Here is a 25,778-nt window from a genome sequence, read left to right as displayed (position 1 = left end):
GACAAATTGTTGGTATTCACTGTAAAGCACTATGGAAAATTTCAGGACTCTATATAAATGAATAATAATAATAATAATAATGTATTGTAGCAATTACAATGTTGCTGAAGTGATAAGACCCTTAGGTGGGTGTATTGCATATTAGTACATTATTGTTCAGCGTGGTTTTGTCATTAAATTAATGAAGGTCCTGAGGTTTTAAAAGTTGAAAGACCAAAACTTTCTATCCACTATTATTCGTTTAATAGGCAACAATAAATGTGAACACATTAAAAGCCATAAATGGCATGAGTCCCAACAAAAAACAAATACATTATTATACTTCAAATAAAAAATGCATCACTTTGATTCAACAATTAATCGCTGTGCCTTATCTAAACCATTTGTTCCTCAACATGTAAGTGCAGCTTTCAGCTCCAACTGCATTAGTGACATTTTAAAAATGCCATCTACAAAGCCTAGGGAAACTGTTCTGATAACAAAAACATTTATTAATATGTAAACAGCGTATGGCCTATCCAGAACCTAAAATTATAACAGTAAATTATTTCTAGAGTCATCCTGACAGAGAAAGTAAAAAATAAAATATGAGTATATACAGTATGCAAAATGTGGCAGCAAGTCCAGATAATAATTTATTATGTCAAAATTAAAGCATACTAGTCTTTATTATGTTTTTCTTTTAATGATCATATGGACATTTAAGCAAATCATTGTATCAGTGTACATTAATGTATTATAGAGGAACCATTCTGTGTTTTAGTCATTCCTATTCAACTAAAGGGTTTTAAGTGTACACATTATTATTGTACACTATTATATGTTATTAAAACAAGAGATGAATGGGTATATTTTTGAATTTCATTCTCAAAGTGAATTGGGCCAACTTCACATGCCAAACTTTTTTTGCAGAATCGATTGTCATTTCACTTAAAATTTGCATTTTCAGTGCAAGTGCATTTAAGTCAGTAGTGGTTAATAGAAAAGCCCCATAAGTACTATCATCAACAAATTTGCTACGTATGTTGGGGAGAACAAGGCGGAAAACAGTTTTAACCGCTTCCTATCTGCCTAACATAGGATGGCGGCGGGACAGCGGCTCTCACATGCCTCCTGGATGCCTATTGGTGTCATCTCACGAGGAGCAAAATTTGACGGGAGCGCACTCTCGCCTCACTGTGCCAGGGGACCCCAGCGATCAGGCTGCCAGCCAGAGATCGGCGCTGGCAGGCTGTTTATTTTATTTATAAGCAATTTTAGCATTTATATAGTGCTGCTATCTTGTGCAGCGCTGTACAGAGTATAGATTGTCACTTAACTGTCCCTCAGAGGGGCTCACAATGTAATACCTGCCATAGCTATATGTCTATGTATGTATAGTGTAGTATAGTGTATGTATCTTAGTCTAGGGCCAATTAAGGGGGAAGCCAATGAACTTATCCGTATAGCAGCAGCAATCAAATAGCACCGAAAGAAAGCTCTATTTCTGAGAAGAAAAGGAGGTAAAATTAATTTGGGCGCTAAGTTGCATGACCGAGCAATAAACCGTTAAAGTTGTGAAGTGCTGAATTGTAAAAAACGGCCTGGTCACTAGATTAGTATAATCCTCTGGGGCTCAAGAGGTTAAAAAGGCCTTGTAGTTTTTTAGAAAATTGCTTTTAAACGTTAGGAAAAATCCTATTAACCAGTTGAGGCAAAACTGTAAACATCCCATTTGTGCACCAAATAGGACATTGAAAAAATGCCCATTCTTCCGCAATGGAGGCAAATTTTAAGGCCCGTTTTAAGCCCTTAATGAAGGGGCATTATGTGGTTAAATTACAGATGATGTATCTACCCATGGCTATTACAAATTTACATACATCCTCAGCAGGGGTTGTCTGTTGGTCATTATCGGGAGGCTTCCTGTTGGTCAGTACACTGACAGTGTAATGATCAACAAGAAACCCCAGGGCAAGTTGTAAAGCTTTTGCCAGTGATCTGTGTACAGCTGCAATATTGCTGCATTTCCTCCCACTATTCTTCAGGATTGTAATTAGAAAAAGGTTTGCACACCCACAGAATTCAAGTATAGATGCAATACTAGGGTGCTAAGTCTAGTAAATTAGGCTCTAGAGCACACCCACAGAATTCAAGTATAGATGCAATACTAGGGTGCTAAGTCTAGTAAATCAGGCTCTAGAACCCTAATCATACAATAAAAGAGAAAGTGATCATTACACCAAACTGCTTAATGCTACTTAAAGAGACTCTGTAACATCAAAAAGATCCCCTGGGGGGTACTCACCTCGGGTGGGGGAAGCCTCGGGATCCTAATGAGGCTTCCCATGCCGTTCTCTGTCCCACAGGGGTTTCGCTGCAGCCCTCCGAACAGCCGGCGACAGACCCGACTGTCAGTTCAATATTTACCTTTGCAGGCTCCAGCAGGGGCACTGTGGCTGCTTTCTGCTCGGAACTAGATGGAAATACCCGATCTCCGTCGGGTCCACTCTACTGCGCAGGCGCCGGAGACTTGCACCTGCGCAGTAGAGCAGACCCGACAACGATCTGGTAGTTCCGCCTACTTCGGAGCTGACAGCCACCAGAGCGCTTGCGCATGAGCCCTTGCTACTGTGACACTGTCTGAATATGCCTTGGCTCTCTGAAAACCTGTGGGTGAGGCTTGTTTAGTTTATAGGGAACAAAAGTATTAAAACAAAAACAAAAAAGTATTTGGCTTGAGGAATGCTCTATAAACAATAGGAAAGGAACACAATTATGCAATGAGTAAAAGTTCAACTCGGATCCACTTTAAACTGTATTAAGCACTCAGTATACATATAGAGAAAGATCCAGCAGGATACAGACAGCAAACTGACACTTTGAATTATGATAGGTAAATGGTAATCATCCAGCACTTGGTAAACAACAAGCTAAGAGTCCATTACACTACAGCACCGTTTCGGACCAACTTCCTTCGTCAGAGGGTAGTATGCAGGAGCCTTCCTTCACAGCAGCCAAAAGAAGCCTTTGCTGGATCCTTCTTTATATGTATACTGAGTGCTTAATACAGTTTTAGTAGCAATAAGCAGTTTGGTGTGCTGGTCTCTTTCTATGTTATTACTCCCACTATTCTATCCAACATGCCTTGCAAATCTGGTTATTGTAGCATGTATAGGGCTTTACTACTTCAATGCAATTTGCGAAACAGTTTTGCCAAAAATTAAAAGGATGTTCACAAAAAAAATGTTCACATGCCAGAGGCATTCTGACTTACCCCTTACCGTCTTGGCAAGAGGTCTGCCACTGTTAATGGTGGCTCATTACTTCACACTTTCATGACATTGAGTGACGTTTGCAATGGAAACTTTACAAGTAAATTATAGTTTTTGAAACTAAAATAGAGAGCAGTGCTGCTCATCAGGATTCCGGATATCCGGGTAACCCAGATAATCCGAACTTTTTCAGCTATCTGCCTGGATTCCGATTCCGGATACCTGGGCCCAAATCAGTATAGCAAACCACGGATATTTGGTCGCATACCCGGATATCGGCAGATACTGGTCAGATATCCAAATCCGCATACTGTAACCATGGAGATGACGTCCATGACGTCATTGAGCCAATCAGAGGGCTCCCAGCCTAAGCCCAACCAACCAATTTACTGAGGGGAACCTTGGCCAGTCCCTCCTGTATATAAGGAGGGGGGCCATGATGAGAATCTCGTCCTTGCTTTGTGACTGCCACTGAGAGACAACTCCAGTGTGTTTGGCTAAGCAAGTGCATTATCACACTGTGAAACCCAGCGTTTTTAAACATAAACTAGGCTGACCAGGCGTCCTCTTTTGCCCGGACAGGTCCACTTTTTACGACCAGTCCGGGCCGTCCTCCTGGATTTTTTAAATGTCCGGGTGACTGAACACAGAGGGAGCCGAGCGGCTTTGTTCAGTGTGCGAGTCAGGCACAGACTGGCCAGGGGGGAAGGGGGGCAATCTCCCCCCAGGCAGCCTTTCATTCAGTGATTTAGGGCAGGTCTGGTGTAGGTGTATTCAGGTTTGTTGTGGTAAGGTAATGTGAAACACAAGGCTAGCTGATAAAAGTGCAATTAGAGGGCAGGCAAGCTTGTAAATATACACAGCATGATGCAGAGTTTGCCTGGAGGCTCCCTGGGCAAATATCTGGCTGCTCTCTCCCCACTGTTATAATGACTGCATGTCTGGATAAGGCGTTAAAAAAGTTGAAAAGTTTTTGACAGTCCCTAGACTCCAGGAGGGCTGCTTTCTGACTTGTGTGAGAGACTGGCAGAGCCTCCTGTATTCCTGCACTTCATCATAAACACCTTTGTTAGCTTAAATTAACCCCAAAGTGTTCAGTTAAATCACTGAGATATCCAGCTTTCAGTATGGGCAAATAAATGGCAAAACGTTCGGTACAGCATGTTTAACTTGTCTTTTCTCAGCAGTTACAGGTTTAGGTTGACCAGAAGACATACGGCCATCCAGTTCAGCCAGAATACTAAATCACTGTGCTTAACTAGCATGGTTTTTAAAGTCTTCTCTGGAGTTCTCACCATGATTGTCATTTGTCACCTGCCTGTGTGATTGAATTGCATTTTGTGGGGAAATCTTCTGCGAATCTGATTGCATTTTGTGGTCGGTTGGCCCTCCACCACCATGGTCTGGGGAAAAAAAATGGCCCTCCATGCCCACGAAGTTGGACAGCACACCGCTAAGGTCTTGTATATTTGGCCCCACCCATGAACACGCCCACATGCCGTTGTGATCGTCCTCTTTTTTGGAAATCAAAATATGCTCACCTTAACATAAACACCTTCACTACACTACTGTTATATTGTGTTGTAGTTAGCTAGTCTGTGTAATTTGTTAGTGTCAGTCAGTCAGTCAGACTTTGAGCTGCAGCAGCTGCCTGCTAGTTAGGTCCTGTGTCTGTGTGTGCTGTGCACAGTCCAGGCCTCCTGCTGCTGGATGGCCTGCTATTAGCCTTAGCTAGCTAGTAGTTACAGTATAGGTAGGTAGGATTACTGTGTTATTGTGTAGTTACTGGCTGCAGTGCTATAGTTGTTAGAGAGTCAGAGTAGTACTGTGTTAGCTACTACAGATTATTGCAGTGCTGCTGTGCTGCTGACTGAGCAGTGAGCAGTGTCAGTGTGTCTTGTTCTACTCTGCCGTCTGTCACTCCGTGCTGATTCACAGTCCAAACCCGCTATATTAATAAAGTACAAGTACCCCACTTTATCTGTGACATCACATATAACGTGTACTATGTCTGGCACTGGCAGCCGGGGGAAGGGCAGCAAGGCCAAGAGGAGAGGGAGCAACATCGCGGCCTCCGCCAGCAGTTCTGCCGCATCAGTCTCCATTCCGCCGCTACCCACTGGCCGTCCAGCTGTTAGAAGGGAGTCACGCTGCAGTGACGCAGCAGCGTGTAGCGGCCATTTTCAAGCAGGGTCAGCGGCACAAATTGGAGGAGAAAAACGGCGTGCCTGTGATGCAGCTGATGGTGGATGACGAGTAGGCCACCACCAGCCCTACAAAACACATTCTGGATGCAATGGGTTTTGTCGAAGAGTCTGAGATGGTGACAGTAATTGTTGGGGGGGGGGGGGTCCATCATCCATGATGTGTCAGCAGAAGAGGAGTTTGGGGCGAGCTCATCATCCCAGCAGTTGTTCGAGGAGGGGGAGTTTGATGTTGATGATGATGAGATGAAGGACCAGGACTTCCATCTACCGGAGGGGGATCATGTCAGCTCTGACTCTGAGGAGGAGAATGATGATTCAGTGGGTCTGGCACGGAGGATCAGCATTGCAGGGATTGGCAGGAGCAGCAGTGGGCATGGGATGCGCGACCCACATCCTGCTGCTTCATCTGCCACTACTACCACCAGCCGCACCACTCAAGCCTTCCCCCAGACTCCCACCCCCCCTGCTGTCACAGTCCAGCCAGCACAGCAGCAGGGGCCTGCATCCAGCAGCAGCAGGCGCCCAACAAACCTGCTGTCTGACAAAGGCGCTCTACGCCACGCCAGTACCACTGCCTACAGAGGAGGTGCCTGCCCTGCAGCAGCATCTGGCTTTCAAAGCCAGAACCAGCACCTGACCCGGATGGTGGCCGACTACATGGGGTCCTACAGCGGGCTTGACACCGACACCCCTGTGGAACCCTTGGATTACTGGGTCAAGCACCTGGATATCTGGAGTGAGCTGGTGCGGTACGCCCTGGAAGTGCTGTCCTGCCCGCCTTCCAGCGTGCTGTCAGAAAGGTGCTTCAGTGCGGCCACCGAAAAGCACTCGTCTGTCCACCCAGTCTGTGGACAGACTGACTTTTTTGAAAATGAACCAGGCTTGGGCGGTTGGTGAGTTCCTGGCCCCTGTTGTTGGCAAGAGGGGGAAATGAAGTTGCTGAGTGGGAATCTCTATGCCTGCCTCACCACCCTTTTACCACCACAACACCACAACCTCGGCTCCTGGCTCCCTCCATCTTCATTGATAAGCCAGGTTCAAATTTTTTTTACAGCCGTGGTACTACCAACACTAGGTGCCATGGTTATTATCTGAACACAATTGCTGTGTAATTTTTTGGGAGGTGTCTGTGCTGTCCAAGTTGTGGGGAGGCCCCAACTGTGGCAGTACGACCGCTTCCTGGAACCTAGTCCTGATGTTAATTGACAGCCATTTTTTTTTTGGGGGGGGGGTTTAAGTCCCCACATCATCAATTAGTGTTCCCCTTTAAAAAATAATGACGCTACATGCCTCATTTACCCTAAAAAATGATTTAGAAACAATTTAAAGGCCACTTCTGGTTTTCTATCCAGATATCCAAATCCACTGGATACTGAGGTCGGATTGGAAAATTTTGAGCTCGGATATCAGACCCGGATCGGATATCGGGGTATCCGGATCCGAATCGGATGCGGATTTTGAAAAGAGGTATCCGAGCAGCACTAATAGAGAAGGAGTGAAATGTAACCCATTTTTAAACCGACAAGACAAATAACATTTATATTGCACTTTTCTCCTGGCAGACTCAAAGCGCCAGAGCTGCAGCCACTAGGGCGCGCTCTATAAGCAGGAGCAGTGTTAGGGAGTCTTGCCCAAGGTTTCCGACTGAATAGGTGCAGCTTACTGAACAGGAAGAGCTGAGATTCGAACCCAGGTCTTCTTTCCTTAACCAGTAAACTATCCAGCCACACAAAACTGGCCTATATTATAAAGAAACTCAAAGATATTTCTTATAAAGTAGTCTATAAACCTTTTCTACCAATGAGTTTATAGTAAAACTGGTGCCACTTGATTAGAACAGCAGTTAGGCAAAGACATTTTTTTAAAATATTGCAGCAATATAACAGCCCCCATATTCCTCTTACTTCATGGTTCTCCTTTAACATTTCCAAGACTTCTCAGTTAACAAGTGAACAAGTCCATGCTCTGATCAGATTCATACATGCTGCTATCCTGCTTGTTTGTCACATCCGTTTTACAATATTTGTATATTCAGAAATCAGCTGCTTGCAGTGGCGTAGCTAAGGAGCTGTGGGCCCCGATGCAAGTTTTACATGGGGCCCCCCAAGCACTCTATACATAACAATTGATATGGCGCACCAAAACCTGCCAATGGCAACTACAGTGTCAGAGGTGCAAGAAGGGGATGGGGAACAGTTTATTAATGATTACCACTATTCAAAGTATCTATAGAAGTGATTATTATGAGCACAGGACCAATAGAGAGCTAATACTGTAGTTGAGGGAGGGCCCTTTGGGGCCCCTCTGGCCCAAGGGCCCCGATGCGGTCGCTACCTCTGCACCCCCTATTGCTACGCCCCTGGCTGCTTGAAAAGACGATAAGAGCCAGTTCTATAGTTCTGTCAGATTATTTTAGCAATGATGGCATGTTATGATAGCATAACAATGAGGATGGCAAGATCTATAGCAAGATCTTTACAGAATGTCAGACCGGAATTAAAGACTGACAGATTCTGATTGCTTAATTACTTTAGCATTGTCACTGCATAAGAGAAGATCAGATAGCCGACATTATTGTGCTATTATTGAAAACGAACAAATAATGCAATTTATTCTGTTAACATGTGCAATCAATCCACATGAGGGAATGATAGTGCAGCTTCCTTGAAGAATTAGAAAAATACATATTTACATGTTTCCTGTGTAAATCACAGAACTGTTTGAACTGAAAACTGAGGTGGCTAGCTATTGCTGCTTTCACATTCTGTATAGGGGGTGAGTGAAAAAAGGGGGGGGGGGGGCTTGGGGAGAGTGCAGGTATACAAGCTTATTCAAAGTGATGAAACAACTGGTGCTCATAAATACAGTTACCTAGAATTTAGATATGGGCCCCGTGTGAACTGGTGCTCATAAATACAATGACCCACAATTTACATATAGGACCTGTGAGAGACAAAGATTCAAATGATAAAACAAGCACTAGGGGCCATATGCAATTCTCTTTTTCACCTGAGTTTTCTCCTAGGAGATCATATTTCATCTTCGATTTTAAATAACTTTCCAGCACTTTTTAACTAAAAAAGTACCAAAAAGTAGGTGAAAAAGTACTACCAAAATTATTGAGTATTTTCTTTTATTTCTAATGGCTTAAAAGGCATTTTATTGACAAGTTTAAAAATATCACCTGGGGGAAAACTCAGGAGAAAAAGCGAATTGCATATGGGCCCAGGAGTCAGAGAGGTCAGCCTCTTATATAAGTGCTTATTGTGCAATAACCACTGTAAAGAGCAAAGCTACACAAAAGCCCAAGCGCACACACAGGCTCACACAGTCATACAAGCTTGCTCATCTCTGGCTAATCAAAAAATGTAATCATTGCCGACAAGAATCTTCATTCTGCCTCCTCCTTTTCTGCTGAAGTGACTCAACTGTTGCCAGGGCAATGCGCCCATTCAACAAAGTGAAGGAGGAGGGAGCAGACTCAAGACACAGGCAGACAGTGTCTCCTGGCTGGCAATGATTACATTTGCCAATGAGCCAGAGATATGCAAGCCTGCACTGCACTCTGCAGTGAAAGTAAAGTTTTTACACTCAGGTAATGCTTTCAGGTGTTTTTTTTGTATCTAACAGTATTTACTGAAATTTTTGTTTTGGGAGTATAATCCCACTTTAAATGTGCTGAAAATTAGTCACAAATGATGAATCCGCCAAAGCTCAGCATCATAATATTTTTAGGAACTGACATCATCAATTACTGGGTAAGGCTGGATGAATGCAGCCTTACAGTTTATTTTTAACATCTCAGTTTAGATCTGGTTTAAATGGCTAAAACAACCAAAATAATGTGTCTATGTACTTTGAAACTTTATGCTGGTAGGTGTCTCCCACAGAATGATGAGAAGTGCTGTAAGATTTTATTGTTACTACCGCTGACAGCATAGCATTTGTTGCCTAAGTATTACAACTGGCATTACCTAAGTAACAGAAGGGCCTTAAGTACCATGAGTAGTGCTAATTAGGCAACTTGTGCTATGCTGTCAGCGGTCAAGCTACCTATGCACAGCAATCCAACTGCAGTTCAGTGAATCAGGCCCATTTAGCCCAAAACATTATAATCTTTCTGTGGGCTCTGTAAATCTTCCTCAGTGCACTAAATACTATTTTTCCAAATTAGCAACCAGCATTTCCTTGTTTGCAAAATACCAGGAATATGGGTTGCTGAGGTTGGTTTCACAACTTGATGCCTTCTCTACAATGGCCCTGCATTATAGTGGTAACTGTATAGTGGTCATCATCACTAAAACTCACTCTGTGCTCACCGAATCCATCATTAGTAACAGTACTGCTGGGCGTTCTCAGTTTGCATAATTTTTTTGGAATGGGTTGGTCTAAAATTTTCACTGCTATATAGCAATACCACTGCTTGCTTCTTAATGCTGGATTGCTTAAAGAGACACTGAAGCGAAAAAAATATATGATATAGTGAATTGGTTGTGTACTATGAATAATTACTAGAAGATTAGCAGCAAAGAAAATATTCTCATACTTTTATTTTCAGGTATATAGTGTTTTTTCTAACATTGCATTATTCTAAAATATGTGCAGATTACACAACACTCAGCATTCAAAATGAGTCTTTGAGAGCAGTCTGTGAAGTAATTACCTCTCCTCTGGCAGAGGAAAAGTAAACAGTACAAAAACACTTGAGATAATAAAAGTCAGATAACAGCCCTCTCCACGACTAAGTTAGTCGGAGAGCTTAATGGCTTGTTTGCATAGAGATAACAACTGGAGTTTCTCAACTCTTCCTGTACTGGAAACAATTAGACTAATGTATCTGATCTTAATGTTTTATTTCTTAGCTGTACTACACATACAAATCATAATATCATAATTTTTTTTTTCGCTTCAGTGTCTCTTTAAGTTTTCCTGGGATAGTGTACATTTGATCTAATAATATTCAAACCTCATAAACCTGAAGCAATAAAACAAACAAAAAAAAAACAAAAACAAAAACAAACAAACAAAAAAAAAACCTTATGATATACTGAATTGTATGTGTAGTACAAATAAGAAATAGAACATTAGTAGCAAAGAGAATGGTCTCATTTTTATTTTTTTTAGTTGTATAGCTTTTTTTATAAAATTGCATCACATTGTCACAGTTGCCGTTTGAAAGCTACACTCTGTCTTTTAAGCTATAAAACAAAGCAGAAATAATGACCCTTTAACCTTTCCTGCAATAAAACCTTATCTCAAGCTGTTTCTCATTATTTCTTGGCTGTTTAAGTGCTTCAGAAAACAGGACTGTATAGCGCAGAGAAGCTCTTTAGCATGGATAACTGAAGGTTTTTTTTTAAACTCCTCCTGTACTGGAAAATATGAGAGTCTTTTCTTTGCTACTAATTGTAATGATCGGTGTAACACAGAGAGGGTCTGATTACCGGTGATCTGCAGTATCACCGAGAATACAGATATATACCCGATTATTGATGATCTGCAGTATCACCGATAATCAGATATATCTCTAACCTCTGGACACCTGGGTAATAGGAGTGTATAGTGCAACAGAAATACTTTGAGGACTGCACCTGAGGAGCAGGCGCACAGCAGTAAGGAGTACTGCACAGTAACACGTTCCTTCCGTAAGCCTGAGACTCTCCCGAGGGAGGGGTCAGGCTAGGAGTTGGAAGGACACAGTGTGAATGACACCAGGAAGGGTGTCACCCACAGGACTGTGAGCTATCTCTAGACTGAGGAGATAGCTCTCGAGGTCGGACAAGCCGGGTCGGCAACAGACAGACAGATCAGGGACAGAGACAGGAGACAGATGCGGAATTCTAAGACAAACAGAGTACGGCAACAGAGTATCAGATATTGCGAAGTACCTAATCAGAGATCAGAAGAGTAGTCAGGAAAGCAGAAGGTCATAACAAATAATCAACAATGCCTAATCTTGGGTGTGAGCTCCTTGATCATCAACACCCTGGAACTGGTCTGAGTTTAACTAGATGGTAAGGCTAATTCCTGGTCTGAGGTGTGAGGTCCCTGGTCATCAACACCTAGGAACTGGTCTAAATAATAACACAGAATATATACAGTTTTCCCTAGACTGAGGTGTGAGGTCCTTGTTCATTAACACCCAGGAACTGAACTAGATAATAACACAGATAATATCACAGATACTGACGAGGTCTGAGTGCTACCACGTAGTGATCGCAACGCCAGACACCAGAGAAATGACCAGCACCCAGTATATATACACAAGCGCTCTCCAGCGCCTCCCTAAGTGCTGGACCAATGAAACCTGATAGAATTGTCAGCTGATCGGCTAGATCAGCTGACACCCTTTCGACTGCCATAAAGGCTCTGCCTCTCAGCGCGCGCGCGTGTCCTTCTGAACCAGTGTGGACTATCAGTCCCAGCCAAACCAGACGTGTTGTAATGCATCTGTTGGTTTGAACACGGGGCCAGCCGCACCGCTGTCAGAGCATGCGGCGGTTTCTCCGCGTTCAGCCATGCTGCTCGTGGTAAGCCCATGTGTGCAAACCACCGCGTCGGACGCGGAATCCGCCACCTTGTTCACTGGGCATGCGGCGGTTTCTCCGCGCTCCGTCAGGCTAGTGGATGCAGGCCCATGCGCGCAATCTGCCATGTTGAACGCGGAATCAGCCGCCTTACTCTGAGTACTCGCGGCGGCTTTTCCGCGTTTTCTCACACTAATGCTCCATTTCTTAGCTGTACTACACATACATTTCATTATCTCATAAGTTTATTTTAGCTTCAGGTTTGCTTTAAGGCTACGCTTACAGTAGTGCACTGCGGTGCAACGTAATGGCCGCATTGTAATGCAGTACATCGGACTGCAATACAACACCTACTATTATTATTCATATTGATTTGTAAGTACCAACATATTCTGTGGTGCAGTACAAAGAAAGAAACAAACTTGGGATATATAATAATACAGACAATGGTATTCACCAATATAGAAAGTACAGGAATGGAACAAAATATAGAAATGGATGCAACATTCACAGTGCAGCCAGTGTGGTTTATTGGCTTCTAGTGTCCCAATGCACGCTTTACCAGTGACAGTGAAGCATACTTTTCATTGACTGTATGCAACACAATGTAGTGATAAGGTGGAATATAACTTTCCCATTCCATTAAGATGCGTTCTTCCTTTTAAAGGGAACACAATGCCCACTGAGAATGTAGCTGAAGACTTTTGCATAACACATGTCCCTATTTAATACTTGCACGCCCCTCGACAGTATATCTACGTCCCAGCAGACTTCACCTCAGCGCCCAGGACGTAGATATACGTATCCCCATCACTACTGTCACTGTCCACGCTCCCGCTCCTGTACACTCAGTTCCCATTCATTGATGTAAGTCCCCGTTGCAATAATTACCGGCTTCAATGAGAAGCAGCTTCATTGTTAAAAAAAAGTAACACGTCCACGCTTTACTTCCCGTAAGCGTACATTGTACAATTACAGGGCGCTTAGAAATCACTGAGGACATCCTGTGGTCAAATAAAAAAATTACACCTACTTACTTTTTTTTTTAATAAAAATACCTACACAATTTAAAATTAACTCCTTACCGCACACTCTCCCATACTTACCCAAATAAAAGTTTTGCATTAAAAAAAAAAATACATACAAAAATACATAAATAGTTACCTTAGGGTCTGAACTTTTTTTTAATATGTACTGTATGTCAAGACAGTATATTACTGTTATTTTTAACCTGCTGGGCGGTCTGGACGAGCTCAGCTCGTCCAGTACCGCCGGAGCCTGCCGCTCAGGCCCTGCTGGGCCGATTTGGCTCAAATAAAAAGCAGCACACGCAGCCGGCACTTTGCCAGCCGTGTGTGCTACCTGATCGCCGCTGCAGTGCGGCGATCCGCTGCATGCAGCGGCAAAAGAGGGTCCCCCCAGCCGCCTGAGCCCAGCGTAGCCGGAACAAAAAGTTCCGGCCAGCGCTAAGGGCTGGATCGGAGGCGGCTGACGTCAGGACGTCGGCTGACGTCCATGACGTCACTCCGCTCATCGCCATGGCGACGAGGTAAGCGAAACACGGAAGGCCGCTCATTGCGGCCTTCCGTGTTACTCCTGGGCGCCGGAGGCGATCAGAAGAACGCATCCGGAGCGCCCTCTAGTGGGCTTTCATGCAGCCAACTTTCAGTTGGCTGCATGAAATAGTTTTTTTTTATTAAAAAAAAAACCCTCCCGCAGCCTCCCTGGCGATCTTAATAGAACGCCAGGGAGGTTAAAAGTATGAGCTTACAAATAGTGATGGATGCAAAACTGAAAAAAATTGCACCTTTATTTCCAAATAAAATATTGGCGCCATACATTGTGATAGGGACATAATTTAAATAGTGTAATAACCGGGACAAATCGGCAATGAAATGTGTGGGTTGTAATTATGGTAGCATGTATTATTTAAATACTTTAATGGCCGAAAACTGACAATGTTTTTTTTTTCATTTTTTTTCATATTATTCCCATTAAAATGCATTTAGAATAAAATAATTATTAGCAAAATGTACCACCCATAGAAAGCCTAAATGGTGGCAAAAGATATAGATCATTTAGTTGTGATTAGTAGTGATAAAGTTATTGGCGAATGAAAAGGGAAGAGCGCTGAAAGGTGAAAATTGCTCTGGTGTTCAAGGGGAAAAACCCTTCAGTGGTGAAGTTGTTAAATAAGCAATGCTGTGCTAGGGCACTTCGTTATCTTGCTTCCCATTTGGCAGTTTATGCTCATTATTAAACCATGGCACATTGAAAGTGTCCTAAGTAACATTCCAAAATGGTTTTAATTTGCTTATATGAGTCCAAGTGCTATATGGTTACCCATAAATATTTGGGTCTTTGGCAGGCGTGACCACAGACATAAGAAAGATGTAAGTCATAACTTATGCCTCACAACATGCCTCAAAGCATAACATATAGAAAAACCTTTGACTGGGTTATAATCAGAACCTGTCATTAATACAAGCATACACCAGTAATTTCTCCTCTGCTGTGTTTACCAATAAAAATGTGAACTACACAAGACTATTCTCTTCTGTCCATACAGAAAACTTGGCATCTGTGTATTCCAACACCATACTTGGTACAGGGTTTTATTTTATTTTGCTAAAGCTAAATTTATCTCAGTACAAGGTTTCATAGGAAATCTAAATTTGTTGATGAGCAGAGACAGACTGCAATGTGTGGGTGTCGGTTTCTCTTGAAGCCGCATCAACACAAAACAATTACAAGCCTGCCAGTTTTTTGTTTGATCTTTCCCTGTGTAAATGCTGGCTGGAGAAAATACAGTCTACAAAGCTTGTGACTGTCACATACTCCAATATGGGTATTCACAGATTAATATTTTGAAGTGAGAAGTTTAGTATATAAATCATTTGCTAAAATTTGAAAGTGTTCAAGTGACCATAAGCAATTACAAGTTACAAATGAGTAAGGTAAAAAGACTTAAGGTGGCCATACACTGGTCGATGTGCCATTAGATCGACCAGCTGACAGATCCCTATCTGATCGAATCTGATCAGATAGGGATCGTATGGCTGCCTTTACTGCAAACAGATTGTGAATCGATTTCAGCCTGAAACCGATCACAATCTGTTCAGCTGCTCCTGCCGCCTGTCCCCCCCCCCCCCCCCCGTATACATTACCTGAGGCTGGCTCCCGGGCGTCTTCTCCGCACTGCACCGCACCGCTGTTCTTGCTCCATCCCGGCGCTTCCTGTGTTACTCCGTGACCAGGAAGTTCAAATAGAGCGCCCTCTATTTCAACTTCCTGGTCACCGGAGTGACACAGGAAGTATAAGCGTACACTGGGACATGCGGAAATGCGGTGCAGCGAGGAGAAGAGGACCCCGGAGCCAGCTTCAGGTAATGTATACATGCTCGGATCGGGCCCGAATCGTACGCCGCAAGCGACGCGCTCCTACCGCCGGGCGATCGAGGGTAATTTCCCGCACGGCGCGATCGACGGTCCGATCCGATTTCGGGAGGGAATCGGATCGGCGGGTGCGTTTAGCGCAAGCGATTGGCAGCAGATCCGATCCCAGGATCGGATCTGCTGTCGAAACGGCCGTGAATCGAGCCAGTGTATGGCCTGCTTTAGAGGTGAAATAACATGCCACCCACAGGGGAGAGGAGATGGCTATAGTTTTTGAAGAGCACATTGCTATTCTAACCAATGAGATTGGACATGACTATAGTTTTAATGAGAGATGGGGTCATGGCTATACTTAAAGGGAACCTTAACTGTGGAATGGAAAAAAAGTTTCACTTACCTGGGGCTTTCCCAAGCCCCCTGCAGCTGTCCTGTGCCCTCGCAGCTCTTCAAGTGTCATCCGGTCCCCCGCTGTGGCTTAGTCTTGTTTTCAGCGACTGCCAGTCGGCTCCCAGCAACGCGTCCTATTGTTCGCCTTCCCCGCTGTGAAGTGCGTCCTGTGCAGGAGAAGTACGCTTGCATGATGCGCTTCACAGCGGGAAAAGGCGAACAATAGGACGCGTTGCTGGGAGCCGACTGGCAGTTGCCGAAAATGCAACTAAGCCACAGCGGGGGACCGGATGACACTTGAAGAGCTGTGAGGGCACAGGATGGCTGCAGGGGGCTTGGGAAAGCCCCAGGTAAGTGAAACGTTTTTTCCATTCCACAGTTAAGGCTCCCTTTAATACAGGAAGTGAGAGGGCATGATCATACTACTGCTAACCTATCATTAAAGGGATTCTAAAGCCTATTTAAAAAAAAAAAGCCAGCCCCCTGCAGCTGTCCCATGTCCTCGCAGTCGCACTCTCGGATCCTCCTGTCCCCTGCTACCAGCTTTTCAAGCAAGGTAGGCACTCTGTTTAATACAATCATTGCACTCATTTTTTGGGCAGCATGGTGGTGCAAGTGATAGTACTCTAACCTTGGGAAGCTAGGCATTGGTTGAGGATTTCTATTAGTGGTTTGGTGCATGAGACACTCATCAGGGGCACGATCGTGGCTGTTACCAACCTATAACTGAGCCACTCTTCAAGATTAGCAAGCAACCATTATTATTAATAATACATTGTAATCATTTTGACAGGAGAGCAGCTTTAACCACTTCACTCTACAGGCTATATTACCCCTACCACCAAGAGTCATTTTTACATGTCAGCACTCCTCCCATTCATTTGGCCATAGTTCCCTCCTCATAGTTTTAAAATAAACAATGCTACTATAGATAAAACCCGCACATTTTATTTGCCCATAAGTCCCAACTAACACAACATTTAAATTATGTTCTTAGTACAATACATGCCAACAATACTGTATGTTTTTGTACCTTAACAAATAATTACAATTACATTCTTTGCTAAAATAACAGTAATATACCCTCAAAATAACTTTTCAGTACTATGCTTTAAAATATATTTTATTGCCGATTTTTAAAACCTATGAATAAACTCGGGAGAAAAAGTTGATTGCATGTGGGAAAAGGCCCTTATTCAATTCACTTTATTCTCCTACGTTTTCTATTAGGAGATAATTTTTCATCTTCTGTTTAACCACTTAGGAACCATGGGTTTACACCCCCCTAAAGACCAGGCAATTTTTCACAGACTAGGGCACTGCAGCTTTAAAGGGAACCTAAACTGAGAGGGATATGGATGTTTCCTTTTAAACAATACCAATTGCCTGACTTTCCTGCTGACCAATTTGCTGCAGTAGTATCTGGATCTCACACCTGAAACAAGCATGCAGCTAATCCAGTCTGACTTCAGTCAGAGCATCTGATCTGCATACTTGTTGAGGGGCTGTGGCTAAATGTATTAGAGACACAGGATCAGCAGGAGAGTCAGGCAACTGTTATTATTTTAATAGGAAAAATCCATATCCTTCTCAGTTTAGGTTCTCTTTAAGGCCTCGCTGCAGGGCAGTGCAACTTAGCACACAAGTGATCCCCCACCCCCCTCCTTTCTGCCCACCAACAGAGCTCTCTGTTGGTGGGCAAGGATTGCTCTCAGGATGTTTATTTTTTTTTAGTAAATATTTCTTGTATTTATTTTATAATAAAAATGTCTATTTATTTATTTTTTTATAATCCCTGTCAGCCAATCACTGTGATCAGCTGTCATAGGCATCAGCCTATGACAGCCAATCACTGCTGAACCTCTAGAGGGGACAGCCTTGTCACACGGCTGTCCCCAGTACAGCACTGCCGTAGAGCGCAGCGCTGTACTATGTTAACCTCCTCAGCGGTATGGACGACTCTACACGTCCATCACCGCCGGAGGTCGCCGCTCAGGCCCTGCTGGGCCGATTTTCGTGAAATAAAAAGCAGCACACGCAGCCGGCACTTTGCCAGCCGCGTGTGCTGCCTGATCGCTGCCGCGCGGCGAAAGAGGGTCCCCCCAGCCGCCCGAGCCCTGCGCAGCCGGAACAAAAGTTCCGGCCAGCGCTAAGGGCTGGATCGGAGGCGGCTGACGTCAGGACGTCGGCTGACGTCCATGACATCACTCCGCTCGTCGTTATGGCGACGATGTAAGCAAAACAAGGAAGGCTGCTCATTGCGGCCTTCCTTGTTTATTCTGGGTGCCGGAGGCGATCGGAAGAACGCCTCCGGAGCGCCCTCTAGTGGGCTTTCATGCAGCCAACTTTTTAGTTGGCTGCATGAAACAGTTTTTTTTTTATTAAAAAAAAACCCTCCCGCAGCCGCCCTGGCGATCTTAATAGACCGCCAGGGAGGTTAATAGACGGCATCTAACAGTCTCCTAGTGGCAATCGCCGCTGGGAGACTGATGACGGAGCGGAACGTGCCGTGGTAGCCAAGAGGTTAAAATGCTTTTTAAGCTCGGTCTTGACAATAAAAAAAAAAACCAAAATAGTTGAAAGAGTACTGTGAAAAATTATTCTCTTGCTTGCTGATGGCCTAAAAGGCATTTTATTGATAAGCAGGGGCTTTGCTAGCCCTAAAGATCAGTGGCACGTGTCCCGGATCTATTCTGGGGTGTCCCGGATGTCCTCCAGGCAGCGGTGGTGCCACAATGGCGGGCTGTGGTGCATTAATCAGGTGTATGCTCGGTGCTGTGGTGCCTCTAGGTGGACATATTGGTGCTGTGGTGCCATGTTGGGCACTGTAATGGTGGTGGGGGTATGCTGGGAGTTGTGGTTCTTCTGTGGGGGTATGCTGGGAGTTGTGGTGCCTCAATGGGAGGCCCATGGGAGCATGGGAGGGGGTGCACTGTAAGGTCGAGGAATGCTATGGGGGAGCTGCCAGATATCCTGGCGGCAGGCCAGCCTGCCCAGCAAAAAGCCAGACCAGCCAGCACAGAAGCCAGGTAACTCTGCCTAGTTATGTTTAAGTGACACTGCCTATTTATGTGATCGGATGCATTTTTTTGTATTAAAGGAGAGGGGGCATCATCCAACATTTTGCTGGGCAGGCCTACTAAGACTGCTGTTAAGTTCATGTAAATTTGGCTCAGCCCATGACCACACCCACATTCTTGTGCATGGCGTCATACATTTTCTGTCTGGAGTTTCCAAAAGTGCCCCGGATCGCTTAGGATCCCCGCAACGCCCTGTTGATAAGTAGTGAAAATATCACTTAGGAGAAAAGGGGAATTGAATTATGGCCACATTCTCCAACTCAAGGAAAAAGCAGATATGACTAGAGATGGCCCGAACGGTTCTCCGGAGAACTTGTTCGCGAAAACTTAGCTGGTTCGAGTTTGCGGTGAACCGCAAACACTTAGAGAATTCGACCCGCCCTCTATACTACAACATTGGGCTAAACTTTGACCCTCTACATCACAGTCAGCAGACACATGGCAGCCAATAAGGCTGCACTTCCTCCTGGAGCTCCCTCCCCCTTATAAAAGGCAGCAGCATCGGCCAGTTTATCACTCTGTGTGCTGCTGTATTAGTGAGAGAAGGGAGAGACATTGGAGAGATAGGGAGAGCGATAGTTAGGAGGTCTGTTAGGTTGCTTCTTGCTCATATTTGTTGATGAAAAGCACCCCAAAACTGCTCTTTTGAGAGTTAATGTTCTTCTGATGTGTTTTTTTTGTGTGTGTGTGTGCCACTGACACTGCATATACAGCCCTGTCTGACATAGCTGGCCCATGCTAATTGCTGTACTGCGCCAGGACCAGCACATTCAGTGCATACCTTTCACTGCCTCTGTGTGACTGCACTTTGTAGTATACCACCAGCAGTCAAGTCAAAAAAAGTGTTCAGTACCTACACAAACAGCTGTTTGCAGTGCGTTACACAGTGAGTTTGGTCTATCAGTGTGAAGCAGTACACTACTTACACTAACTGCTGATCCATGTATACACATGCAAGATGTTTTCAAGCACTTTAGACCTCCCATTTAGCAATGCAATGTGATTGCTGCCTTTTAGGGATTATAACCCTGCTGTGCGACAAATCCATAATTTTCCCCGGGACTTTTGGCGTGTATCCCACTTTGCCATGCCCCCCTCCAGGTGTTAGACCCCTTAAAACATCTTTTCCATCACCTTTGTGGCCAGAAAAAGTGTTTGTAGATTTTCAAGTTCGCCTGCCCATTGAAGTCTATTGCGATTTGAAAAGCTTGCAGGTTCGCAAACTTTTTTGGAGGTTCAAGTTCGAGGTTCACGAACTGAAAATCGGAGGTTCGCGCCATCTCTAGATATGACACAGGAAATGATCAATACATTGTTCACTCCATAACAAACAATTGCAAGGCAATATGCTATTGTAAGACACATGCTTCAGCATTTAAACTGCATTTCATACTGCACCTTCTTTTTTAGCCTGTATGCAAGTGCCATGCTTTGTATCCACCGATTCAAGGTTTGAAATCTATTTTTGTCATATTAACCTTTTAGCCCTCATTAAAAAATAACAAATGCCACATCCACTCATTATTTCTTTTAATAAATAATGATGTCCTTCTTATCACTCATCATTACAGCTGCTTTAATGAATATCTGTAATAACACAGCTATGATTGAAGTGGGGAGAGAAGTCACGCTCACAATTAAAATAACACACACAAAGAAAACAGAATGTAAGCAAAAGAAAACTGTAATAAAATGTCAATGTAAGTCATAAAGGAAATTGCTATTTAAGTGATGCTAATATTTATATCCTCATTAAAATGCATTCTTTATAGTCTTTTTAATGTGTTTAATAAACCTATTAAGCTTTCTTTAATAAAATAGTGTAAACAGAGTTGAAAGGCAGAAACCCAATTTCACCTATCATTTTCAGTATAAAGCAACACTATCAATGTGATATGCCAAGTTATTAGTTGCTATGGAAATCAATATAAACATATTAACCACATAAGTTCTAGCGGCCTCTGCTCACTTAAGGACCAGAGATTAGTGGTACAAGAAATGTTGGAATATGACCAAGTCGCCACACATACCCGCCGCAACCACCATCTGCGTCGCACGCCGGGAACCACAGGCCACCCTCTCAGCCGTCTCTATGATGGCAGAATTCCTGTAGGCGGGTCAGGAGCTGCTTTCATTGGCTCCTGACCGTGTCTATTAATGTAAGCCAATGGGAGTTGCTTACATTGATAGACAGTATAACGTAATGGAGGACAGAGGCACCAAAAGAATAAAATCAATTGTTAAAATGTTTTAAAGTGCTTAGGAGGCAGTGGTGGACTTACCTCCTGCAAGCAGATGCAACAAGCTGTGTATTCAAAATAAAGCAGATTTATTGGTACACTCCAGGGGATATTCGCAACGCGTTTCGCAGGCCTAAACCCTCTTCATCAGGCAATAGCTAGTAGGAGTACACAACAGCAGTTTGTCCGGGTAACACCTGGTACCTCATGAAATGAAACTGGCTCCTGACTGGTTTACAGGGCTCTGCCGTTATAGAGATGGCCGAGCGTGAGAGCAGCGGTGGGAAGACAGCACTGCAGCAAGATCGGCAGGAGAACAGGAGAATGCATGGCATCGGTGAGCTGAAATCTACACCCTGGCAGCCACATCAGCATCAAAATAGGGTGTAGATTTCAACTAGCGTCATCCTAAACTGGTTAAAAAGATGTCTATGGGTTCATTGATGTTAAGAGAAACCAAAATACCTGTTTAGTAAGCCCCTGATGGAATCTGTCTTTTTCTAACTGCTTCACCACATACTTTTTTGGATAGTAGAACTGAAATTTTCACATAGCTGAAGAAGCCAGAAACCTAGAAGTCCAAGAAGCTCGGTCATGAAAATGTTTACTTCAGGTCCTAAAGCTGAGCCTGCCTACTTCCTCTAGTATCCTCAGGCTCACACGGGTGAATTGTTCTCTCCACTTAAAGAGAACCTGCACTAAAAAAAGCATTCTGGGGGTAGTTACCTCGGGAGGGGGGTGCCTCAGGGTCCCAATGAGGCTTCCCCATCACCTGTAGCAGCGGGGAATCCAGCACTGGCTCCCCCCAAAACCTCCCAGACAATCTTGACAAGCAATTATATATTTACCTCTCCGCGATCTTGCGCAGGTGCACTAGCGGCTCTTCATTCGGGTGAGGTTAAAATCTGATCGGTTCCACTTTACTGTGCAGGTGCAAAGGACTCGCGCCTGCGCAGTAGAACCAATAAAATGGCTCAGACAGCGGACCAATGGGGAGCCCCGGCTGCAGATTCAAAGATGTTTTGCCCGGGCTCTTATTCGGACAGTAATTACAGTGTTAGATACACTGTAATTATGCGGCGGAATTTGCGGCGAGAGGCGTCGGGTGATCGGCGGCAGTATGTATGACGGGGTGCTGGGCAGAGCTACGTGGGGGGCTTCTAAAGTGTGAAGCGACCCGACGGCGAGCTCTGGGGGTCTCCTTATTAAAGGAGACCCCCAAATGCTGCGGCGGAAGATGCCGGTGGATGTTCGGCGGGTTAGTGCGCATGTGTGGGGAGTGAGGCCGTGGTGCTGAAGGACAGCACCACAGCATAAACCTCACTCCCCATCGCACGGTTATAGGGAGCATCGCTGAGGCTTTCGCCTGAGTAATGCTCCCTAGCGATCGGCCATCGCGCGAAGGATATGGGCAATAGGATTTGCCGGTAATCCTCGCGCGAAGCCAAGGTGATAAGTAGCTCACATCTCCAAGCTACTTATTACCTTGAATAGGATATGGCCCATAGTATTTTTATTTTAAATGAATGCTTATTGTGAACTGGATACTTGTCACTGTGCTTTATCACCCCTTCTGTTAACAACACTCCATAAACATTTTGAGAGCTGAGGAGATCAGTTGCCATAGTTTTGAAAATGAAATGTCCTTCCTGTTATAGAATATTAGCTGCTCAGCGGTCTGTGGTACACATTGCTTTATTTTTCACTACATTTCATAAGGCACAAAATTATTTAAATAGGGAACAGGTCTAGACTGCAGACCAGTTCAACCCCCAAAGCTCTTGTACTGCAGTGTATGGCAGCAATGTTGTGACATATGAAAAAGTGGTTAAAGTATTGTCTTGATGAAACACAAGGTTAGCATTGAAAAAGATGCCATCTGGATGACAACATGTCCAAAAACGTGTACATCTTCTGACATGAATGGTGCCTTCCCAGAGCTGCAAGCTATCCACACTGTGCTTTGCCCCATGGAGACATGGCATCTATAATTTTCAGAAAGAATTTCACATTTTGATTACTCAGATCATAGGATAGTTTTCTGCTTTCTCTCAGTCCATCTTAAAGCGGAATATAACCTTGCATTTCAACTTTGCTCTAAAACATTATTTACAGCATATTGTATACAACCAGCATTTTTTTTTACTAGACCGGTATTGGAAGGGTTACACACAGAGTTTTAAAGTTCAGTGGAGAGAACTGCTCCCCGCAGCCAAAGTTTAGATAGATACATTTAAGTAAACAAAATGTAGCAAGTGAGGAATGTTACACACTCTTTGGCTGTCTTCCAGCTCCTGCACAGTCAGAGAGAGTGAGTCACATTCCACAGTTGTTACATTTTGTTTTGCTTAAATGTATCTATCTAAATTTCGGCTGCGGAGAGCAATTCTCTCCAGGAATTTTAAAGCTCTGTGTGTAACCCTTCCAATGCTGGTCTAGTAAAAAAAAGAAATGCTGGTTGCATATAATATGCTGTAAATAATGTTTTAGAGCAAAGATGAAATGCAGGGTTATATTCCGCTTTAAATGAGCTCAGGCCCAGAAAGAACAGCAGTATTTCTGGATAATATTTATATATATTTTTCTATTCTTTTTTTCTTTTTCGCATACCAGGCTATTCATTTGCATCTGTAGATGCAGCAGACATGTACATAGACAATGTTGTTTTTGTAAGTATTCCTGAAAAAAACAATTTTGCCCACTCCTCACCCTTTTTCCAGTTGCGCACGTTGGGTTGCCAAGAGGGAAAAGGAACTGTAAAATGCAAGCTGTATCATGCAGTCTCTGCTACAATAGGCCAAATTTGAATTTCTCACTGAAACTTCCTGTTGGTTTAGATGTATGAATTAAAGGGATACTGTAGGGGGGGTCGGGGAAAAATGAGTTGAAGTAACCCGGGGCTTCTATTGGTCCCCCGCAGGCGTCCTGTGCCCGTGCAGCCACTCACCGATGCTCCGGCCCCGCCTCCGTTCACATATGGAATTTCAGACTTTAAAAGTCTGAAAACCACTGCGCCTGCGTTGCTGTGTCCTCGCTTCCCCTTATGTCACCAGGAGCGCACGGCGCAGGCACAGACCATAAAGTCTGAAATTCCAGAAGTGAACCAGAGGCGGAGCCGGAGCATTGGGGAGTGGCTGTGCGGGCACAGGATGTCTGTGGGGACCATTAGAAGCCCCGGGTAACTTCAACTCATTTTCCTCTGACTGCCCCTACAGTGTCCCTTTAATGGGATTCCTTGCTTCAGATCAATGAGAATGCTTAGTGGGAAATTCAAGAAAGCCCAATTAGACTTCATTTGAGCTTCCTGCTGGGGGTTATTTGAATTAGCTGCCACGGATTCTCCATGAGCCATTGGTACAGACCAATGGGAAGTTTCAGCTGGAAATTCTAATATACTGACAAAGAGGTTCCCAATCATTTGGCAAAAAAGAAGTGAAAATTGCAGATGGTTGTTGGCAGCTCTTCCTCTACTAACAGACAAAGAGAAAATTACAGATGAGGAAAAGATGTAAAGTTTTGGAAACTAGGTGTGAACTAAAATGCAGGACACCAGTGGACATACATTTCTTTCTAAAGCCAGTGTTGTGATTTTTATTAAAAGACTTTGAAGTCAGTGTCTATTTTAAAAAAAACGTTGTAAAAAAAAGTAATTATGGAAAGGGGGGAGGTTGCGCATCCCTAAAAACATGCTGCAATTGACTGGTTAATCGCTCAGGCATGCACCACCTCTGATAGCAATTTTGCTAGTATGTAACTCCCAGGTTAGCTGCTCCCAGCCTGTATTCCTGAGTTTCCCGTTTGCATGGTAAGCAATAGTAGTTATGCATATGATTTGCATCTGAATTGAATGCGAAGTGTGCAGATAGCTTTTTATAGGTGCTGCACATGTGAGCTGTTGGTCATTTCAGATGCAGCCTTTGTGGTATGCGCTGGCCCTCTCCTCGCTGTCCATTAAAAAAATAATTAGCCCCTTCGCAAAGTACTCCAATCTCCCATTCCCGTATTGCCATATGTACTCCATAGCCAAAGCGGTACTTATTTAATAGATAGAGGGGTGCAGCCTAGAGCAGAGGCAGTACAACGACCAGGGAAAAACATGGAGAACATACCAGCATTCATTCCTATTTATTTCCATAAACCAGGTTTGGTTGTGCAGAGCTGCAAGAGTCTAAGGTTTTCTGCACATTGTGAGCTGAACAGTGCTAAGCAAAAAAAATAACATTTTGTTCTAGTGAATAAGCCCCTGTTAGAAAGAAACTCATGACTAAGTGGAAACTGGACATACCCATTTCTACAAGGAAGGGCATGCTGATCTGAGCATAATTAACAGAAGTTCTGGGAATATTATTAAGATTTCTAGCAAACAATGAGCATCACAGAAGTGCAGGAAGTGGAATTAGCTTGTTATACTGACAAGACCACAGGCTGTTTACCTTACTTGAATGACTAAATTGTGTCACATATGCCTATGCACTAGTCATACTCGTTATAATAATAACAAAAGTTGAATATTTTATGTAGCCTTTCCCACCTCTATGATTTTTGATGTCTTGGGAACGCTTTCTATCGTTTCTGCTGAGACATAATGTGAAATAAAAGTATATGTGAAGAATTTATGACCAACAGAATATACTAATTCTATACAACTGTGTAATTACACTCCGGCCAGAGGGACTGTACAATAATA

At 43.9% G+C, this 25,778-nt stretch overlaps 1 protein-coding gene and 1 long non-coding RNA gene across 3 annotated transcripts in view; one reads left to right on the top strand and one right to left on the bottom strand.

Annotated features, from left to right (window-relative positions):
• Positions 1-25,778, top strand: part of LOC137563621 (uncharacterized) — a 182,084-nt gene that overhangs the window by 10,459 nt on the left and 145,847 nt on the right. Inside the window, exon 3 of one of the 2 annotated variants that reach the window (XR_011030391.1) lies at positions 20,423-20,530. The exons of the other annotated variant lie outside the window; for it this stretch is intronic. This is a non-coding gene — a long non-coding RNA (uncharacterized lncRNA). Of the gene's footprint in view, positions 1-20,422; positions 20,531-25,778 lie in introns of those variants that run through there. 2 annotated transcript variants of the gene reach the window in all.
• CPNE8 (copine 8) overlaps positions 1-25,778 on the bottom strand; it is a 372,678-nt gene that overhangs the window by 309,246 nt on the left and 37,654 nt on the right. The window lies entirely within an intron of this gene.

The sequence above is a fragment of the Hyperolius riggenbachi genome, chromosome 3 (assembly GCF_040937935.1).
Source record: "Hyperolius riggenbachi isolate aHypRig1 chromosome 3, aHypRig1.pri, whole genome shotgun sequence".
NCBI lineage: Eukaryota > Metazoa > Chordata > Amphibia > Anura > Hyperoliidae > Hyperolius > Hyperolius riggenbachi.
Note: the sequence above shows the minus strand (reverse complement) of the source record. Positions and strands in the feature narration are given on the sequence as shown.